Below are 15,920 nucleotides of genomic sequence, written 5' to 3' on the forward strand. Positions count from 1 at the left end.
CTTACCAACATATCCTCATTTTATTGTCCTAACAAACCAATATATGTCGATAGTAAAGTAGTTTTGATTGATCAAGCTCCTGAGCCTTCAGAATTTCATGTCACCCCCACCCCACCTTGTTACGAAATCCTGGCTAAACGAACCAATATATTTTTCAGTAAAATAGTTTAGAATGATTGAGCTCCTGGTATGATGACCATAGTATTTCATGTCACGGACCCCCCTTCAAGAAATCCTGGCTACGTGCCTGCATCCAACAAATACCAGTATTTTTATACACAAACATGTATCTATTCACAAACATGTATATCTTGAAAAAAAAATGTAAAACCTTTCTGACACAAAATTCACCTTCTGGTGATTGCTTTTAGGGATGGCCGGAACGGGTTCCTGGTGGAACCGGTTTTCGGCTCTAAACGGATTCGGTTTTAGAAGATCCGGCTCAGAACCGGGTTTTCGGATCCAGGTCTGGAGCCAGTTCCCAAGATCTGCTTTCGGAAGCGGGTTTTCGGATCCAGCTCTGGAACCGACTTCGGAACCGGTTCTGAAAACTGGATCTCCAAGAACCGGTTTCTCGAGGAACCGGTTCTGCCGGAACCGGAACTTTGTGGCTATATCTAGTCTTTACGTAAGAGATTTCTTACTTGCAATAAAGTTTTATATATATTGTACCACAAAAATAAGAATAGCCACTGACCATCAGATTCCTTTCTATGTAATGTACCCTCGTCGCCAAAAGTGCCTTTACATCGCCATGACGGGTATGTGACAGCGCAATACTCTAAGAAAGGGATGGTTGTATAGGGAATTGTGATTAATTTTGAAGAGTTTTTATTTTGACTAGGGAAATAACGTAGGTATAGGGAGTAAAGGCACAGATTTGAAGCATCAGTGCACTGTCATCTCTGAAACGATTCGTATTATTGCCTTATATGTTAAGTTAAACACCACGACATCTGTCACTGATAGCGTAGATCATCTTACTTTTTAAAATTGCCTCTGTAGCCTATTTGTCCATACATTAATCTCCAGACATGATGTATAGAGAGGAGAAAGAAAGAGATACAACATCTGTAAGATTTATGTAATTCACTAAGGGACAATAGGAAACGAATGAGCTAATTACTGCTACTAGCGCTTTTTACTCTTCAGGGATTTACTACATGTTCGCAAGACACTATTCTAAGTCCTAAATCTGTGCGTGAATTATTTCATTCGCCTCACTGTAATTATTTGAGAATGGAAACTGATTACGCTGAACGTGAATATGTTTCTCGTAAAGCAAGAGCCATAATAAATGTAAATAAGGTTCTCATTATTATATAAAACTCATACGTATTTATTCCATGTATAGAACATTATAATACAGTAACTAAGCAACATCATAATCACTAACGCCCGCAGGCTTTTATCCAACGGGGGGGAGTCCGATATAGAGTTTTTTTGTTTTATTCCCTGTCTTTCGCCACTGTAGCCTATTAGTGAGAACATTCATCTCCAGACATGATGTCGAGAGAATAGAAAGAAATAGATATGAACAGTGGTGTAACTAATTTCACTGCGCCCTGGATCGATCGATCATCGATTTACTCATACTCCCCAGTCCCCCTGCCCCAGGTATTTCAGCTGCTGCGTTATATACTGTATATGGTTCCATGTCAGAAGGGCCAGACAAAAGGGCAAAGACAGAAAGACCCGAGTCAAAAGGGCCCTGCGTCAAACGGGCCCGGGTCAAAAGGGGCCCCGCTACAAAAGGACGCGAGTCAAACCGGCCTACGTCAAAAGGGCCCGAGTCAAAAGGCCCTGCGTCAAACGGGCTCGGGTCAAAAGAGCACGAATCAAAACGCCCCTCATAAAAAGGACCCGGATCGAAAGGTCTCCACAACAAAAGGGCCCGAGTCAAAAGGCCCCGAATCAAAACGACCCTCATAAAAAGGGCCCGAGTCAAAAGGGACTCCGCTACAAAAGAGCCAGAGTCAAACGACAGTGCGTCAAAAGGAACCGAGTCAAAAATGGCCGAATCAAAACGCCCCTCATAAAAGAGCCATAGTCAAAAGGAGCCCACGAGAAAAGGATCCGAGTCAAAGGGCCCTGCGTCAAATGAGCCCGGTACAAAAGGGGCTCCGTTACGAAAGGGTCCAAGTGAAAACGGCCCCACATCAAAAGGGCCCGGGTCAAAAGGTCTCCACAACATAAGGGCCCGGGTCAAAAGGGCCCGAATCAGAACGCTCTTCATAAAAAGGAGCAGAGTCAAAAGGCGCCCCGCTACAAAAGGGCCGGAGTCAAACGGCCGTACGTCGAAAGGTAGTGGGTTAAAAAGACCCTAGTCAAAAGGGGCTAAATCAAAACGCACCTCATAAAAAGAGCCCGGGTCAATAGGGTTCCACGAAAAAGTTACCTGAGTCAAAAGGCCTTGCGTCAAACGGACACGGGTCAAATAAAGCCGGAGTCAAACAGCCCCGCGTCAAAAGGGCCCGGGTCGAAAGGTCTCCTCAACAAAAGGGCCCGAGCCAGAAGGCCCGAATCAAAACGCCCCTCATCAAAAGGGCCATATTCAAAAGAGTTCCACGACAAATGGACCCGAGTCAAAAGGCCCTGCATTAAACGTGCCTGGGTCGAATTGGGCTCCGCTACAAAAGGGCCCGAGTGAAATCGAATCCACATCAAAAGGGATCGGTTCAAAAGGTCTCCACAACAAAAGGGCCCGAATCATAACGCCCCTCATAAAAAGGGGCCGAGTCCAAAGGGGTCTCCTTACAAAAGTGCCCGAGTCAAACAACCGTGCGTCAAAAGAGCGCGGGTTTAAAGGGCTGTAGTCAAAAGTGGCCGAATCTAAACGCCCCTCATAAAAAGAACCCGGGTCAAAAGGGTTTCACGACAAAGGGACCTGAGCCTAAAGGCCCTGCGTCAAACGGACCAGGGTCAAATAAAGACGGAGTCAAACGGGCCCGCGTCAAAAGGGCCCGGGTCGAAATGTTTCCTCAACAAAAGGGCCCGAGCCAGAAGGCCCGAATCAAAACGCCCCTCATCAAAAGGGCCCGGGTCGAAAGTCTCCGCAACAAAAGGGCCCGAGAATCGTTTGTTAACACAACGCCAGAGTTGGCGTGAGTCAATGAAAACTTGACCCACGACCCACTGACCCACCACCCGCTGTGACCCACAACCCACCATGAACCAATCTCATCCACTGTGACTTACTCTGACTCACCAAAATCCATCGTCATCAACTCTGAACACGATCCACGGCCTCTTCTGTACTGACTAAAGATTTTACACTTGTAATAAAACAAGACTGTGAAATTCTCACTGATCGGAGTTTGAATTTCTAGTCTATCGATCAAGCAACACTGTGTTACAATAACGGTGGATCTTACCTTTACGATATAATATGGTAAAGTGTTTGTCAGTGAGGAAATTCAAACAGTCCGAGGTGAGGGAAAATTAGTGTGTGCCTAAAATATACTTGGACTAAGAGAGTATTGTTGGAGGTGCTATTCCAAAAGACACTTCTATTCGCAGGAAAATACCCCTGCACAATATGGAAAAGGTTATCGTTTCTCAGTTTACAGTATTTTTATCACAAAAGACTTGAAAAATCAGTTTTTCATAGTGTATAAAAGTGTTCGGGTACCCTATGTGAGAGCATCTCCATAAAGTATGCTCATTATTGTAATTTGTGTAATCACTAAAACACCACGTTAAATTTAAGTTACAAATATGCATAATTGCAATTATTATAAATATTTATTCAAAGTAGTTTATCTAAAGCAAAGAAGAGACTTACTAAAAATTAGGTACAAAGTTGAATAACACAAATAAGCCATTAGTAATACAAGTATACATTTTCCATAACTCGTAATTTTCCACCTTAAAACAAATCTGAAATCGGGTTTATTTCCTGTTGTTAACTTTTTCGTGGTAAATCATCCACAGCGGAATGATGTCCATCCTTCAGCCAAGAAATAACTAGCTCGTCTACTTTGAGCTTGTCTAGCGGTGGGCCATTAACATTGATGAACAAATGAGACGATGTTTGAGCACTTAGTCTATTTCTAATATCAGTCATCTGTAAATTCATAAGGTGAAATTCCCGTTCCAGTCTATTTCTAACATCAGTCACCTGTAAATTCATAAGGGGAAATCCCCGTTCGCACTCTGTCGTGGAAATTTATAATACTTCTACCCGAATTCTGCAACTCCTCATCGACAATCTGCTTGTTAGATTTAAGTGTGATAACGATTTTTCTTGGTCAGTTATGAAATACCCAGCAAGAAGTATCATCTCTCTATCACCATACAACATCTTTTCCATGTCAATTGGCAATGTCGACTCATGGAGAACAGAAACTTCATCTACCACGCCTTTGATAGGGAATTTTGTGAATAAGTTATCAATTAAAGCTTGATAAACTGATGATTTCTTATTTGTTTATGAATTTAATTTTTGTAATTACACATGAAAGTTTGATGCCATTACCAAGTTCCCTCCCCCGTCTAGAAAGCGAAAGGGAACGAGGTTCCTGGAAAGATTTCAGAGGTGAATGGGAATTCCCTCCTTCTTCCCCTTCAATTACCACACTGCTGTTTGCCATGTGCCAAATTGCGATGAATTTCAATTAAATTATCATAGTTTAATTATTTCCTTGTTGAATTATAGATACTTTTCACTGGAAAAAGGGATGGAATTTGAAAGTTCCAAATCAAGGTAAGTAGACCAACGTAAAGGGAAAAAGAAGTGTAAAATTTTCCATATAATTATGCGTACAATCCAAACTTAAAATTTCCGTGTAACTAAGCTTACAGTACAAATTTTATCATTCCACGAATTCCGAAAACTTTTCGAGAAACGAAAAATCATCGAAAAAGGGAAAACGATTTTTTTAAAAAAACGATTTTTTCGAAAGAAACGAAGAGATTTTTTCGAAAAACGAAAAACGAAAAATCTTTCGAAAAAACGGAAAACAAATTTTTTTTCGAAAAATGAGACGAAAAAATTTCCGAAAAACGAAAGACAATTGTTTTCGAAAAACGAACGAAAAAACGAGAAATGAAATTTCCGAAAATCGAAAAACAGATTTTGTGAAAAAGGCCATCCCTAATGAATACTTCCGCGACAAGTCGTGGTTCTTATGATAGTGGCGTATTTTCGTCCGGAGAAAAATTAATGAAATAATAAATAATGTAGACTCCGATGCTTTTGAAACGGACAATGAATGTAGTTTGTACGAAGATTTTAGCATGAATTTATGTGACACACATACCTCTTTTCATATAACATCGCTGCTGAACAGGACGTTAAACTCTAAATCAAAACTCAACACATACCTCTTTCTATTTAAAAATATTGTGTGGTATACGATATTCGGAATTCAAGATGGCTGCCATGATGTGCACTAAATCATTTAACGCAGTTTATACACCAATGCCAAACTGTAACGTTTGCTTTTCCTCCGCCTATGCGTCTCTGTGTTACAGCCCTGTCATAATGCTTTCCCTATTTGATACATATGTAAAACATAGCACACCCTGTCTCAAACAGATGAAGTGTCAAAAATGAATTCACATTCTAATTTGTGGGAATATTCAAGTCTAAGTTGAAGTGTAAAATCATAACATTTTACATTTAAAACAATATTGTGTGATATGCAATATGGCGGAATTCAAGATGCCTTCCATCGTGACCACACTCCAAATCAATGCAATTGACATGTCGCTATTATTGTTCTGTCCCAATACTTTTCAGTAACCCAGTAACCCTTCTAACTTCAGTAAATGTTATTAAGGAGTTAAAGCATTACTGGAGAAGGATAATCCTGAAATCATTTACACCCAATGCATGGCTTATGCTCTTAATTTGGTTATGACAAATTCGACTGAGTAGATCCCTGAAGCTGCAAATTTATATGAAACCAGTGCCGTGTTCTGTCTGAATACTACAAAAGAAAGAATGTTTGTAAGAAAATGATTGATGCAAGCCACGAGGGACATGACAGACTACGAAAAGTTCAACAAGTTGGTACAACACGATGATGGAGCAGAAACAAGGCACTGAATGCAGTAGTGGGCACTAACGAGTTTCGCTACGAAAAATGAAGCCAAGACGAGGACTACTGTCTATCATCAAGATTTCTTTCATTTTTATTGTTCCTCAATGATGATGTACAGGACAGGGGTTTTAATGCTAAATCAAAATTTTAAGCTAAACTTTGCTGAATAAGTGGACATAATTTAATACTGTAATGAGGACTTCTGTGTTTCAGGACCTATTTACGGAAACGGAGCCTGTTTTAAAATACCTGCAGTCTCACGGATTGGACTATCTTACAACCTGGACTTTTAGACAATTTGCAGCAGCAGCTTTAGAAGAAAAGAGAGACAAAAGATGTCTGTTTAATGCTTTACGAAAATACAAAAATATTTTGTGTGAAAATAAATCAACAGCTTGCGCAATCTGGTGTAGAGATAGCAATGGAAAAAGACTTTCTGCACAGAAGAATCTTAAAGAAGAAGAAAATGCCAGGAGAGTAGATGAACTGGAAAAGAACTTAAATATAAGTGAAAATGATTTATTCAGAACAAAAAACTTCAACGAAAATTCTGAATACAGCTGTTACATGTGTCAGTGATAGATTTCAGCAGCCAAAAGAACTCCAAATACTGGAACCCAAGCACTTTTCTGAAATCAAGAAGAATGGTGTATCTGCAAGAACTTTCAGAGTTCTTGCAAAAAAAAAACTAAATATAAAACAGGAGAAAATATACAAAGAGCTCTAGCAGTTCTCTGTCGTGTATTTCACAGTCACAAAACGTTCTGGTTTTTGATGATCCTGAAGAGAATGATGCTCCTGAATCCGTAGAAGATGATGATGATTATGCATCTGAGCATGCTGTGGGAGATGGAACATCTTAGGACGGGATTCACGGTAAGAGTAATGATGATGCTGCAAACACTTTGTATGAAAATTGTTTGTCATATGCAGGGAAAATTTTATACCAATTTCTGTCAGTCTAGTTGCTTTAATAATTTATACATTGTATATAAACATGCGTTGTCTCTATCATGCACACAAGTGACATGTGGAAGGTGCTTCTCAAAGTTAAAGTTAGAGTAAACAAATCTCAGAGCTAGTTTGTGTGAATACATTTTGAACACATTTTTGCTAATGAATATGGAAAAAGGCATGTTAAATTTAGTGTCTGTGAACGAAGTTATTTAGGAACTCCGCAATTCATAAGCTGAACTGCAAAGAATCTTTACTTTTCAAAATTATTAGTTGTTTAGTGGTTCAGCAGTGTTTATCATTTTCAGTAAAACTGTCGTGTTCATTCCACAGTCAAAAGATATTATTAGTTGTTTAGTGTTACAATTTTTAGTAAGCTGTCCTGTTCATTTCATAGTAAAAGTTATTCGCGATTATTTTTTAGTGTATCAGCTACTATACAGAGTGTCTCAAAAGTCCCATGACATACGATAACTCTCTTATTATCAGAGTTACAACAAAATATAGGCGGGGAAACGGTCTCCAAATATGGTGTTTTCAATCTAAAGTGAAAGAATTTTTCAAATCGAACAAGCCGTTTGGGCTGTACACTCTATATGCGTCCAATGTAACATGAAAATGCAACGTTACCATTTACCCGGACCCACAACATAAATGAATGAAGTTACTGTCTATTAAAAGCATTATATTTGTAGGCGGTTTCTCCTCTTACATTTTGTTGTAACTCTCATAATAACAGAGTTATCCATGTCAGGGGACTTTTTAGACACCCCGTGTGGCAATACAATAATAATTATAAAATATTCTATTGAAGGTTTGTTTCTGGAAATCCTGTGCTTGCTGTGACATCAAATTTTCAACGACCAATGATAAATTATAGCTTGCAAAAACTATCAAGTAACAACGAATTTACAACTGCATAACGCGATGGCTCATCGCAGATGTTCATTGTAAGCAGTGGCGCAACCAGGATTTTATTTCGGGAGGGGCCAAGAATATCCAGTACAGTAGTCTGCAAACGACGTGCTGCACCATTTGTTGTGGACAAAATTGAAATTTTGAATTCTCCCCATTACAAGCAATTTAGTTATCGTTAATAACATGCTAAAAAACCTTAAAATGAAAATTCCAATTCACAAATTCCCTATTATTAACGGTTACAAGTTTTAAAATTTGCGCTATAATAATTATTTTGAACATCTTTATTTTTGCATAAAATGACGCACTCTTTACTAACATTTATTACTCTAAGAAATTAATGTAGGGATTTTCACTGGGTATTTCCCCTTTCGTACAGTGCTTTGACTTAATTCAATATTCATTTATACATTGATTTATTTTGAAATTTCACCAAAATTTGTCTGCAGCGCTGCTGTATAAGATAGACCAGGTTTGTTTCGGAGAGGGCATGGGCCCCCGAGTTCATAGCTGGTTTCGCCACTGATTGTACGTTATTTTAGAAATTGGTGTTATAGTCTGAGGGCCCTCCATGGTAACCGCGGCCTAGGCCCTAATACACCCAGTCCGCCTATGACGGGAGTTCAAGCAAACTATCATGGAGAACGACTTAAGCGATAGCGATTGTTCCAAAACAACAAGCAAACAAAACTAATATTACCATTCAAATTTCCTATTTGTTACTAATAACCACAGATATATTTCCTTCATTTGCACAAACACTTTAACTTACTAAGGGGACACAATCCTCTTGTGCATGCCTGATCTATACTCTTGCTTTGATCTCAAGTTTTTTACCCGTGGAACCGTATTTACCGGGCCCTTTTGATGCTGGGTCTTTCTGACTTGTGCCTTTTTGACGCGGGGTCCTTTTGACTCGGGCCAAGTTGACGCCTGGCCGTTTTGACCCGTGCCCTATTGTAGTGGTGCCCCTTTTGATCAGGGCCGGTTTGACGCAGTTTCTTGTTGACTCTGGCCCTTTTGTCGCAGAACTCTTCGGACCCGGGTCCTTTTGACGCAGCGTCCTTATGACTCGGCACCTTTTGTCGCGGATCCCTTTTGACCCGGGCCCTTTTAAAGCAGGGCCATTTTGTCGCGGAGACCTTTTACCTGGGCCCTTTCGACGCAGGGCTGTTTTGACTCGGGCATTTTGTAGCGGGTTCCCTTTTGACTCGATTCCGTTTGACACAGGGCCCTTTTGACTCGGACCCTTTTGTCATGGGACTCTTGACCAAGGCCCTCTTCATGAGGAGCGTTTTGATTCGGCCTCTTTTGACTCAGGCCCTTTTGTTGCGTAAACCTTTTGACAGGGGGTCAATTGACATACATACCACTACCTATTAAGAGAGAGTCGTAAAGAGTGGGTGATGTGTGTGTCGTCTGTACTAGAAATGCATGCATGCTAAAGCTTTTATATCTCAACTGTGCCTCTGCTGTCGCTACTGTCGCTATGTGATTTTTCGTACCTCCCTCAAAAGAGGAGGGAGAAGTTGTTGCGGCCAAGATCTTTCAATTGTTAGATGCGGAAGCGTTGCCAGAATGTATTATTTCACGAACTTCGCTGTCCTCTATCTTGTTAGCCATTCTAAGTAGCCTACGATCTTCACTCGTCAAGACCAAACAACTGAATGACAAATTGGCAACACAGCTGAAGTCATTCACTTCTTTTCTCCTTAGCAAAGGGATGGTTTCATTCGCCAGAGAGAGGCGCGGGTAGGGTCGAAGTATAGTTCGCATAGTTTCCGAGGGCACAGGTGGAATAGACAGGCTCTAGCGTACGCTGTATAGTTGCGTAAGATATGAGTGTTGTGCATCTACCATTGTATTGGTAACGTATTTCCGGACATTAATGGTTCGTATGTTTGTCACGAGCTGTTTCAAGCGACGCTCTCCCCATGTTTTCAACAACTTCAGTACGCCCCTGTAGTTCTGTCTCTTGGAGACTGTTATCCCCTTTTCTTCCCACTCCTTGTACACCTTCATTACACAGGAACTGGCGCATCCGGCAAGTATTGCTGTTTTGGTTATTAACGCACCTGTTGCTCGGGTACCCACAATCATTCCCTATTAAAATGCGGATAAATCCTGCCAACCTCCCATTATAACAGTGTGCTGTCTGCCAACATGTACTCTCAAGTGTATTCTTTCTCTGCAATAATACCAGTTGGGGTGGTCATGTAATCAGCTCGGCTGCTGCCCACATTTTGTTGTGTAGCGGGGTGGTCGTAATTCAGTGACCACTCAGCGCATTTATCCCCATCATTAACATGCTGAAATGCCTTAAAATAAAAATTCACATTTACAATCATTAAGATGATATAACACAGGTGATGTCTCATGTCTTAATGCAGATTAACAACGGTGCATGTGCATGTGCGTGTGTGAGTTTCCATGTTTTTAAAGATACTAGACATGATTGTTTGGAAATTTCACCAAAATTTGTCTGCAGCGCTGCTGAATAAGATAGACAAGGTTAGTTTCGGAGAACGGCCTGGGTTCCCCGAGCTCATAGCTGGTTGCGCTACTGCTTTTGGTTCACATCCTCGTTCAATTGTAAATCAATGTCACTCATAGCTAAAGAGTCGATAAGGAGACTAAACTCCAGCTTAATTTTTAACCAAAAAAGATTATTCGTTTTCCCCTCCCCAGCAGCCGGGGTGTCCACAGATTATGCCCATGAGAATATTTGGGGGACAATTTTTCATTGAAAATGGCACAATCAAATTGGAGAATGTTAAATTTGAGAAAGAACAATAGATATAGGAGAAAGAATAGTAAATTTGGGGAAAGAATGGTAAATTTGGGGAAAGAGTAAATTTGGAGAAAGAATGGTAAATTTGGGGTAAGAATAGTAAAATTGGGGGACGAATAGTAAATTTGGGGAAAGAAAAATCTTTCAGTTTTACGTCCCACGGTTATGCTGGTTAGGCTAAAGGAGATGGTGATGATCAGAAATGAATGAAATGGTGGAATGAAGAAAGTAGGAGGAAACGGGAGAACCCCAAGAAAACCCACGAGAACTGTGTTTCTCCACCACAAAATCCACCAGGCACGAGCTGGGATCGAACCAGGGGTCTCAAACACCGGAGGTGAACGCTCTGCCACTGAGCCACCACGCCCCCAATTTTGGGGAAAGAATAAATTTGGGAAGGAATAATAAATTTGGGGTAAAGAATGAAAATTTCGGAAAGAATGGTAAAATTGGGGAAAGAATAGCAAATTTTGGGGAACGATAGTAAATTTCAAGAAAGAATTAGTGAATTTGGGAAGGAATAGTAAATTTGAGCCAAGAATAGTATTTTGAGGAAGAATAGTAAATTTGGGGAAAGAATTAATAAATTTTGGAAAAGAATGGTAAATTTGGGAAAAGAATAATAAATTTGGGGAAAGAATTGTAAGATTGGGAAAAGAACAGTAAATTTGGTGAAGAATATTAAATTTTGAGGAAGAACAGCAAATTTGGGGAAAGAATGGTAGGAAGTCTACATTTGCGGAAAGAATGGTAAATTTGGGGAATGGTAAATTTGCGGAAAGAATAGTAAATTTGGAAGCTGGGCTCAAGGCGTAGAGAGCGAAGAGACAACTTCGAGACCGGTTTTTAAACTAACTTATGAGTTCGTGAATAAAGCGTTAACAAAAACAGTCATGGAATGGTTCGTGCGAATATTGTACTCTATGGGGCATAAAGATGCACAAAAGTGAGTAAAAGCTTTCGAAATACAGGTGTGGAGAAGAATATAGAGAATCGATCGAGAAACGAATGAAGAAGTGTTAGAAATAGAAAAAGATAAAACAATAATTTTGGATGTGTTTAGAAAGATGAAGATAAACTAGTTAGAGCGTTGGCTGACAAGGGAGGATCATGAAGTGGCTCCGCTGAGATCCGAACCAGACAATTGTGTTTGCATTTGATAGGTTATAACTAGTAGAACCCCAAAGTTATACGTGCCACCGGGCAGAATATCATGAGTTACATTTTGTAATGTAAAAGCTACAAAAACTATGTGCCAGAATAGTTTGAAGCGAGTCATTTGTTCGGAAACGGTTGGATAAATAGAAAACTCTGCGAACGCGTATCCCATTGTTTTCAAGGGCACAATTTGGGGGTAAAAATGTTTGCATCAGGGTCTTCCGCAGGGTCCAACTCAAAAGTTTCAAATAGCAAGCGGGGTTAAGTAGCACATCGTTTGAAAGCTATTGTAAAATGAAAGAAAATGGAGCAAGTCTCGACCCTCTACGACAACCCTGTGCAAAATAGCTGTGGGTCAAAATGTAAACAATAACTTAATAATTAAAAAAATTACATTACCAGCCGTATAAATCGGAAACTGTGAAACAAATGTAAAAACAGAAATGGAAGTGTGGCATTATTATCAAAGTAAAACGATTAAAGCTAAAACGTCTTTTCCCAGACCCTCCACAGGGTCCCAAATGGCAAGTATTGGGCCATAGATTTAAATGTGAAGGACGTTTTAAATGTATTTAATAGTAATCAACAAGCTACAAAATATTTATATAGAATACAAAAAGAAACGTATAATATGCTTGCAGTCAATTTTGTTGTCAAAGCGCTACTTCATTTCAAAAACAAGTGACAACCAAAATAGCGAAATTCACAGTATATATATTTCAAGTCTGTAAGATCGGTCATCACAAAGCCACAGTATATAGTCTCACAGAACAATATTTGCTTTCCATAACAGAAAGCTGTTGTTAAATGAAAGAATGTGGAGCAAATATCTAAGTTCTACTATAATCCTGTGCAAAATAGCGGCAGGTCAAAGTGTAAACACAAACTTATTTGAAAAGTCCATGGCCACCTTGAATCCAAGATGGCAGCTTAAAACATGTCATTCATAACAGTACAAATCTAAATCTCATGTTTTCTCTATTATGTATGTAGAAAGGATAGGAAGACTAAAGAACAATTGAATTTCGATTCACTGCAACTATTATTTCATTCCGTAACAACATATACATGTTTGTTCCGCGTGCACGTTCTTCACGGTTCTCACGATATCATTTACGTGAATATAATGAATATGCGATGAATACACAACTCTGACTTCCTATTCATGCTGCTAAACAAAAGTTGAATACCTTCGAGACTTTTGTAATTTTATCATACGTAGTTCATACATAAAGAACTTGCTGCACCTTTCAGGTTGGGGGCTCTACTGTAACGTATTTGTAATGGTTTGATTTGTATACCATTCGTTGATCACAATATTTCAAACAATACCAAATATACAGAAAAGTTCATTTACATGATTGGCGAGCATTACAAACCACGTGTAAATCAGTTCAGTACATCGAGTTGCGTCAAACTTTGTTGGTTTGGTCATAATATTCCAAGAAATAGCATATTTATATATAAGCTCACTTTTCATGCTCATAGTCATATTGGATTACAGACATGGGCGCCCACAGAGGGGGCAATTGCCCCTCCCTGGATTTTCGAAAAAGGTTAACATTTACATGCTCTTCTGGTGACAATAGTATACTTTTAAAATCAACATTCACTAAATGATTTAGAGTACCGGTAACAAAATTTAGTCAAACCCATCCCCAAGATTTTAATCTACTTCTCTCCCCCAAGTGTTGTTTCATATTTTTTTAGTAATAATTATATTCAGCCTGATGCTGCATGCAATGCTAAGTATTTTGAATGATGGTATCCGTCAACTGAGTTGAAAAGATAATTTCGCTCTTTGTTGTTTATTTTGCTGACGTGGTGCTGATAGCAATGAAGTTTTGTTTTGTTGGGTTTAATTCTAGCAAATATGTGTGTGTGTGTGTGTGTGTGTGTGTGTGTGTGTGTGTCTGTGTGTGTGTGTGTGTTGCCCTCTCTTGGGAAATATCCTGCGGGCGCCCATGATTACAGACGATACGTCTTTGATATTTTGTGGATATCTACTATTGACCATAAACGTAAATACCACATTTCGCTTCTCCAACTTCAGTGGTTTGAGCTGGACATGCGTTTGATACATACAGCGGCATTTTGAACTCAAGATGTCGTGCATTTGAACATTTTGTATCTTTTCGCCACCTACTGATCAACATTCATGCCAAATTTGTTTTTCCTAGCTTCAGTAGTTTGGTATGCCTATCTTTTCGACATAGGTTTTAAGCGGTGGACATAGTTTTTCAATTAAGGTTTCTGTTTACATTTTAACATTCCGCCATTTTGCACAGAGTTGTCGTAGAGAGTCGATACTTCCTCCATCTTCTTTCATTTAACAACAGTTTTCAAATGATGTGCTACTTAAGCTCCCTTGCCGTTTGAAACTTTTGAGTTAAACCCCACCTGGGACCCTGTGGGGGCGCTGGGTCAAAACGTTTTAACTTAAATCGTTGTATTTATTTGAAAATATTGCCTCACGTCCTTTTCTGTTTTCACATTTGTCTCATCGTTTCCGATTTATAGGGGTGACCATGGACTTTTCAATTAAGCTTTTGTTTATATTTTGATCCACCGCCATTTTGCACAGGGTTGTCGTAAAAAGTCGAAACTTGTGTTCCATTTTCTTTCATTTCACAACAGCTTTCAAACGATGTGCTAGTTAACACCCCCTTGCCATTTGAAACTTTTAAGTTGGACCCCGTCTGGGACCCTGAGGCAAACTTTTTTACCCCCAAAAGTGTGCCCTTAAAAATGATGGGATACAGGGTCGTCGAGTTTTCCATTTACTTAATCGTTTCCGAACAAATGACTCGGTTCAGACTATTCTGCCAGGAAAATTTCTTTCGTGGCTTTTACATTACAAAATAAGTTGTAACTCACGATATCCCGCCTAGTGTCACGTATAACTTTGGGACTGTAATTGATGAACGGTAGTAAAACAGAAAAATTGTACGTGAAGACGAAGAGGTTAGCTGAATACCATCGTGCACGGAAGCTTCCCGGTTTTGGCAAGTTAGCTGTCAATAATGGCAGAATACATGTCGTCAGTGGCGTACACAGATGTTCGTCAATGGGGTCAAGCTATCAAGTTCAGGTAATTTCATTTGTTTCTATACATATGCTAATATGTTAAATGCATATCTTGGAGGATTTAATCGTGGTGTGGGCAATTACTCATACCAGTACTATAGGGCTGTGTAAGCGATATAGAAAATGAACGAATTAAAATAAAAAGAGCTTAGAAGTCAGGGGTGTCCACAGAGGGGGGCTATGACGCAAAGTGCGTCATTGAAATATTTGGGGAGTTAAAAATCTATATAAATATGTTTGAGGGGGTGTAAAAAATAATCGAAAAGATTTTTTCATGGAAGAACACATACGGATAGACAATTGGGGGGGTGCGTCATGGACATAAGGGGGGGGCACCACTGTAGAAGTAGCGTATATCTTTCTGTTTGGAATAATACAAGTACCGGTATCAATGGCGGCGCTACAGGAGGCGAAAAAGAGCGACCGCCACCCCAATATTTTTTCTCGCCCAACCTTCGCCCCTCTTCCTTTTTCTATGTACAACTCGCGAACTCATGATCAGGAAATGCTGCTGTAGAATTTGCCAGTGAAATCTACATGACATTGAAATATTTGTTGCTCATTGAAATGTTTACAGATATAGAAGCTACTTTTGTTCATTGACGAATTCTTTAATGCTGGTTCTAATCCCTAATTAACTAAGCTCTTCTGAGTATGGCTAACCACTGACACTTCCACTCTCCATATTGTAAGTCAAAACAGGCAAAATAAATAAATAAATAAATAAATAAATATTGATAAACTGCAGCCACATGCGTGCTATGAAGTGAATAAGGTAAACATAACACCCTATATATTTCTACAAATAACAGAATTTCAAGGGTGCCCTCATTTGAATGGGATCATGACGAAACAGAAGAAGAATTTTCAAGTAACCAGGGGTGCCCACAAGGGGGGGCTATGACGCAAACTGCGTCATTGAAATATTTGGGGGGGCTAAAATATATATAAATATGTTTGATGAG

This window comes from Thermobia domestica, chromosome 4, assembly GCF_964235325.1.
Source record: "Thermobia domestica chromosome 4, izTheDome1.hap1.1, whole genome shotgun sequence".
Lineage (NCBI taxonomy): Eukaryota > Metazoa > Arthropoda > Insecta > Zygentoma > Lepismatidae > Thermobia > Thermobia domestica.